The 6,820-nt window shown below is 36.1% G+C and overlaps 1 pseudogene; it reads left to right on the top strand.

Moving 5' to 3' along the window:
• Window positions 1–1,789: 1,789 nt before the first annotated feature.
• On the top strand, window positions 1,790–6,507 carry LOC101254129 (chloroplast envelope quinone oxidoreductase homolog; annotated as a pseudogene).
• Window positions 6,508–6,820: the final 313 nt, after the last annotated feature.

Genomic DNA, 6,820 nt, shown 5'->3' with positions numbered 1-6,820 from the left:
TATCTAACTTTTAAATAAATAAACACATGAGTCCTACATGGTACAATACACGTAGGACACCACATAGGACAAAAAATGACATGTCGGACGCATGTGTTTATTTGTTCAACTTTATACAAGTTTAAGTGTCTACTTGTGCACGCACAAAGTTGAAGGACGTAAATGTAATTCGAAACCAAGTTAGAGGGCACAATTATGTATTATGCCTATAATAAAATAATTTTCTTTTTCTTCTTCTTCTTTCCAACAAAAAGAACACAAAAAATAAAACTAATTTCCTTACAACAGAAAATTCATCAATATAAATTTCTTAAGCTTGTTATCTCCTGTATTAAGAGTAGCAAACCAAAAAAAATAATAGAAGGTGAAAGAAAAAACACAAAGAACTATCCAAGTCCACATAATTAATTGTGTCCTTATGAAATTTAATCCCCTCAAGTACCTGAGGTTGCAGATTAATTCCTCCCAAAATAAAACAGGTTAACTATTAAAGAAGTAGTGGTACCTCAAACTTCAATAATTTCAACGAAGTCAAAATGACAACAATAAATCACGCATACAGACACGATCGATCGATTTTGTTTTATAAGAAATGTATGCAAAAGAAGGGAAGAATTCAATGCTGAAAAATGAGAGACAACCTCTCTATTTATAGCCAACAAAGGGTAAAAGTCACAAGTCTTATGAAAGAAAACAATCTTCAAAAAAGGTCAGAACACTTTGGAAAATGAATAACATTTCAAAAGGTCACAACCCTTTAGAAAGGACACAACCTTTTATAAAGGTCACAACCCTCCGTCAAAGTGAAAAGCCTTCATGAGAGTCACAACCCTTCATTTCATGTTCACACCTTTAAAACCCAAGAAACACTAAAATAGCTCTCCTTGTAATGGATGAATTTCCTTAACTACACTCAAACAAGCATATGTCGTTTAGCCAAATTCAAAAGTTAGCAAACTCCGTGGTGATGGAAAGAGGACCAATGATTTGATATCTCATGGGACACCTAACTCATTGTGTGATGAAATTTATGGTCGTTTGAAGTTGAACTAAAACTCATAATTGAAGATTAACTTGTACGGATCTCAATTTAGCTCTTTCAAAGTTTGAAGTGTTAAATATCTCTTCTTGAGAACATTCATCCTCAAATGAGATCACTATAAGTTGAACTCAAACACCCAACTTAGCATATCAACTAAACCTGTACTAAGAAAAGAGTTAGTACCTTAATTTGGAATTTCTCCGAAAGCAAAAAAACGTGGATATCTCTTCTTCATATCCTCCTCAAACTCCCAAGTAGTTTCAACTCTCTCTCTTATTATATAAAGAGAAGAAATGACATATTTTCCATGGATTTACATCAAGGCATTGAGCAGAATGCGTAGCCTTCTGAAGTCGACCACCACCAAACTTGAATGAATTGTGCGAATTAATTTATTTATTTATTTACATATCATCAGTTTAAGTTAAGAGATGAAGAAAATATTATTTAGAAAGCTTCAAACCATCTGCCTATGAAATTTACTTAATTGTTTTCTTAAATTTAATATGTTTCTTTTGTTTCCAATTGCCTGGCTCTGTATTTGGATCAATAGTCATGAAAATGATTTCAATCCTCAATAATCCTGGCACACAATTCAAACAAGAAATAATTGAATATATTGGATTTCAACATTGACTTAGCACCACTTCTCAACTATTTTAGCAATGAAAATTCCTCCCCAATCTAGGTTTAAATACAGCTAGCTAGGAGGATGAAACCAAATTAATCAAAACAACCGTTGAAGGTATGGAAGGGAAGCTAATTATGCGCGCCGTGCAGTACAAATCTTATGGAAGAGGAGCTGATGGATTGAAGGTAATACTCTCCTATCCAGTCATTTTGGACGAAATTTTATCTTATAAGTAACATAGATTATCATTGCTTGTTGCAGCATGTTGAAAATCAAGTGCCTACAGTCTTCATAAAATTGGAGGCTACAAGTTTAAATCCATTAGACTTAAAATTTCAAAAAGGTGTGGCTCGTCCTTTTGTTCCTCGCAGATTTCCTGTTATACCTTGTAAGTAAGATAATCTATCACATTAATTTCTTGTTCATTGTTCATTTACCATTTTCTTATTAAAATCTATATCTTCTTAATAATGCATCTTTGTGAAGAGTAGGTACTGATGTAGCTGGAGAAGTTGTAGAGGTTGGATAAAGGGTTGTGAAATTTAAGGCTGGCGACAAAGTTGTGGCTTTTCTTAATCCATTTGTAAGTCTAATTTTATTCTTTTGATTTGTTAGTTAACTGTTATTATTGTAGCTCAACTTATTGATTTGATAGGCTAAAAAATCATTCCATTGTCGCTGCTCAGGATATAATATTTGTGCGCTTGATAACAGATTGTAGGTGGATTTGCAGAGTATGCAGTTGCAAAGGAGAGCTTGACTGTACAAAGGACAAAGGAAGTATCAGCTGCTGAATGTGCAGGCCTTCCAGTTGCTGCTATTACAGCACACAAATCCCTTGTTGAAATTTCTGGAATCAAGCTAGACGGAAGTGGACCGCGTATGAACATTCTTATTGTTGGGTTATGGGTCTTTTTCCCTTCCTATGTGGATAAATAAAAGTCAAATTTGGACCAACCCATTTTTGCCCATAGACCCATTCTTATGAGGCAAATATAAGTCTATTAAGGTCTTATTTTCATATACACAAAGAGTTTTTTCAGCAGCCAAAAAGAGAGAAAGAGAGCAGTTTTCGCAGTCAAAATTCAGCCCTAACAATCAACTTCAAATTGTGATTCCCGCTTCATTTCTTGTCCGATTGAGCTGATTTTTGGACAACATATTATCTTCATCTCAATGTTTGATTAGGAACTGACAGAGTTGGATTTGGTGGCCTGCAGCTTCAGTTTTGCTGTCATGAACAGCAGCTGCAAAATTGGTGATTTTGCTCCTTTAATTCTCTAGATTTGGTGCAATATTATTTTGTTGTTGCTCGTTGTTTGACACTTGTTTTGTGGTCAATTTTGGAGAACAATATTGTAACTCTTGGTGATTATAGTGGAGTTTTTGGTCTCGTGGTTTTTTACTCTTCACATCGAAGGGGTTTCCACGTAAATCTTGGTGTCTTGTGTGATTGGTTTATTATTGCCTTGTTATATTTGTTTGGTTGAATTACTTGCTGCCTTACTATCATATTGCTTGTGGTTATTTGTCTTCTCTTGGTCCAAATCGAGAAAGGAAAGTATAGACTTGGGTATTCTTCCGTTGTTATCCTGTCAGACATTCTTTGTTAGTGCCTTGTCTTTCCCAACAAAGTGGTATCAGAGCCAGATTCAATGATGGAGTCAGGTTTAGTGGTTCGATAATCGATGATTGAACCAGGTTAGAAGGAGGTGTTCATCTTGACGGTTGTAGTTCTAGCCGCAACCTTTTTGACAGTAATGAAGATTTTATTGGAGAAATTGTTTCAGAGAGGTTCTCTGTGTTGAGAAATAAATTTTGCAAAGGAGATTATTGAGAGGAGAAGCAAGTTGTTGAAGATTAAGTAAAGAAGGTGGACAAATTTATTTTGTCAGAAATTCAGGCCAGGGGGGAGATTTGTTGGGTTTTATTTGCCCTAAATTTCTTACCATAAATAGATTTTTCCTTCATCTTGTTATTCTCCCAATGAGTATGTACTCTTGACTGACGGGGAAGAACCTGAGAGTTTTGATGAGGCCATGGAAAGTGAAGAAAAAGAAAGGTAGTTTGATGCTATGGAAGATGAGATTAAATCCTTGCATGATAATCATACCTTTGATTTGGTTAAGTTACCTAAAGACAGAAATGCTTTGAAAAACAGGTGAGTTTTTTGGGTGAAACATGAAGATGGTAATCCAGTTCCACGGAACAAAGCTAGATTAGTTGTCAAGGGATTTAACCAGAAAAGGAAAGTTGATTTTGATGAGATATTCTCTCCGGTTATGAAGATGTCATCCATTCGTGTGGTTCTAGGCTTGGCTGCAAGTCTAGATTTAGAGGTTGATCAAATGAATGTTAAAATTGCTTTCCTCCATGGTGACTTAGATGAAGAAATTTATATGGAGCAACCGGAAGGTTTTGAAGTCAAGGGTAAAGAGAATTATGTTTGAAAATTAAAGAAGAGCTTGTATGGTTTGAAACAAGCTCCCAGGCAGTGGTACATGAAGTTTGGTTCTTTTATGAGTCAGCGGGGCTTCAAGAAGACTTCTTCAGACCATTGTGTTTTTGTGCAAAAGTTCTCTGAAGGTGACTTTATTATTGTGTTGCTTTATGTTGATGACATGCTTGTTGTTGGTCATAATACTTGCAGGATTCAGAAGTTGAAGCAAGAGTTGAGTAAGTCTTTTGTTATGAAAGACTTAGGACCAGCAAGGCAGATTCTTGGCATGCAGATTGTCCGTGATAGAAAGGCCAAGAAATTGGTATTATCACAAGAGAAGTATATTCAGAAAGTACTTCGCAGATTCTGCATGGACAAAGCTAAGGTTGTCAGTACACCTTTAGCTATGCACTTCAAATTGAGCACGAAACAGTGTCCTTCTAGTGATGATGAGAAGGCAGATATGAAGAAAGTTCCTTATGCTTCAGCTGTTGGTAGTTTGATGTATGTGATGGTTTGTACAAGACCGGATATTGCTCACGCTGTTGGAGTTGTTAGCCATTTTCTTTCTAATTCGGGAAGAGAACATTGGAATGCTGTGAAGTGGGTTATGAGATATCTCTGTGGCACTTCTAGTCTGAGTTTGTGTTTTGGTACAGGGAAGCCTACTCTTTGTGGTTATACTGATTCAGACATGGCTGGTGATGTTGATACTCGCAAGTCTACTTCAGGGTACTTGGTTACTTTTGCAGGGGGAGCTGTGTCTTGGCAATCTAGGTTGCAAAAATGTGTTGCTCTATCTACTACAGAAGCTGAGCTTATTGCTGTCGTTGAAGCTTGTAAAGAATTGCTTTGGATAAAGAGATTCTTGGGGGAACTTGGTTGTGCTCAAGAGAGGTATGTGCTTTATTGTGACAGTCAAAGTGCTATACATCTTGGCAAGAATTCTACGTTCCATGGTCGGTCTAAACACATTGATGTGAAATACCATTGGATTCGAGATGTGTTTGATTCTAAGTTACTTGAGCTTGAAAAGATTCATACAAATGACAATGGTTCCGGTATGATGACTAAAACTTTGCCAAGAGAGAAGTTTGAAGATTGTTGCATGGTCACCGGGATGGCGGTCTCCTCCACATAGTCGTGAGGGGGAGAATTGTTGGGTTATGGGTCTTTTTCCCTTCCTATGTGAATAAATAAAAGCCCAATTTGGACCAACCCATTTTTGCCCATAGGCCCATTCTTATGAGGCAAATATAAGTCTATTTAGGTCTTATTTTCATATACACAGAGAGTTTTTCAGCAGCCAAAAAGAGAGAAAGAGAGCAGTTTTCGCAGTCAAAATTCAGCCCTAACAGCAAACTTCAAATTGCGATTTCCGCTTCATTTCTTGTCCGATTGAGCTAATTTTTGGACAGCATATTATATTAATCTCAATATTTGATTAGGAGCTGACAGAGTTGGATTTGGTGGCCTACAACTTCATTTTTGTTGTCGTAAACAGTAGCTGCGGAATTGGTGATTTTGCTCCTTTAATTCTGTAGATTTGGTGCAATCTTATTTTGTTGTTGCTCGTTGTTTGGTACTTGTTTTGTGGCCAATTTTGGAGAACATAATTGTAACTCTTGGTAATTATAGAGGAGTTTTTGGTCCCGTGGTTTTTTACTCTTCACATCGAAAGGTTTTCCACGTAAATCTTTGTGTCTTGTGTGATTGGTTTATTATTTCCTTGTTATATTTGTTTGGTTGAATTACTTGCTGCCTTACTATCATATTTCTTGTGGTTGTTTGTCTTATCTTGGTTCAAATCGAGAAGGGAAAGTATAGACTTGGGTATTTTTCCGTTGTTATCCTATCAGGCATTCTTTGTTAGTGCCTTATCTTTCCCAACACTTATCACTGCTGCCTCGAGTGGTGTTGGACATTATGTTGTTCAATTAGCAAAGTTTGGTGATGTCACATGTGGAGCTTGTAACATTGAATTTGTAAAGAGTTTCGGAGCAGATGAGGTTGTTGACTATAAAACACCAGAAGGAGCAACACTTAAGAGTCCATCGGGAAATAGTATGATGTAGTGGTTCACTGTGCTAGAGGCATTCCCTGGTCAACAATTGAGCCTAATTTAAGTGACAGAGCTAAGTTAATTGATTTGACTCCTGGGCCTGTTCAATGTACACTTATGTATGGATGACATTGACATTCTCCAAAAAACAGTTGTTGCCGTTGATATTTATTCCTAAAGAAGATAAGGAACTGAAATGGCATGTTAATTTGGTGAAAGAAGGGAAAATAAAGACTAGATTTGATTCTAAGTATCCTCTAAGCAAGGCTCAAGATGCTTGGGCCAAGAGTCTTGATTGACATGCCACAGGAAAGATCATTGTGGAGATATAATTAATTCAAGTAATTATTTTCGCCATGAAGTATTGGTGTCTCACTGAGCATTGAGAGTCGTAAAATGTTATGTTAATAAATATAGGTACATCAATATTATCATATAAAAGGATATTAGGAATCGTCTCAATGATTATTTGTAATTAAGTGCATATCCTTTAATGTATGTATATATGTATGTCATGTATTTTTTTTGTACCTTTGTCTGTAAGTTGGAATTGCAAAAGAAAGAAGAAATAAATTGACTGGAAATACTGGTTTTTATTGACCTTTAACTTCAAAATTAAGTACATGAAATGCACATTGAATGAAA

This window comes from Solanum lycopersicum, chromosome 9, assembly GCF_036512215.1.
Source record: "Solanum lycopersicum chromosome 9, SLM_r2.1".
NCBI classification, from domain to species: domain Eukaryota; kingdom Viridiplantae; phylum Streptophyta; class Magnoliopsida; order Solanales; family Solanaceae; genus Solanum; species Solanum lycopersicum.
Note: the sequence above shows the minus strand (reverse complement) of the source record. Positions and strands in the feature narration are given on the sequence as shown.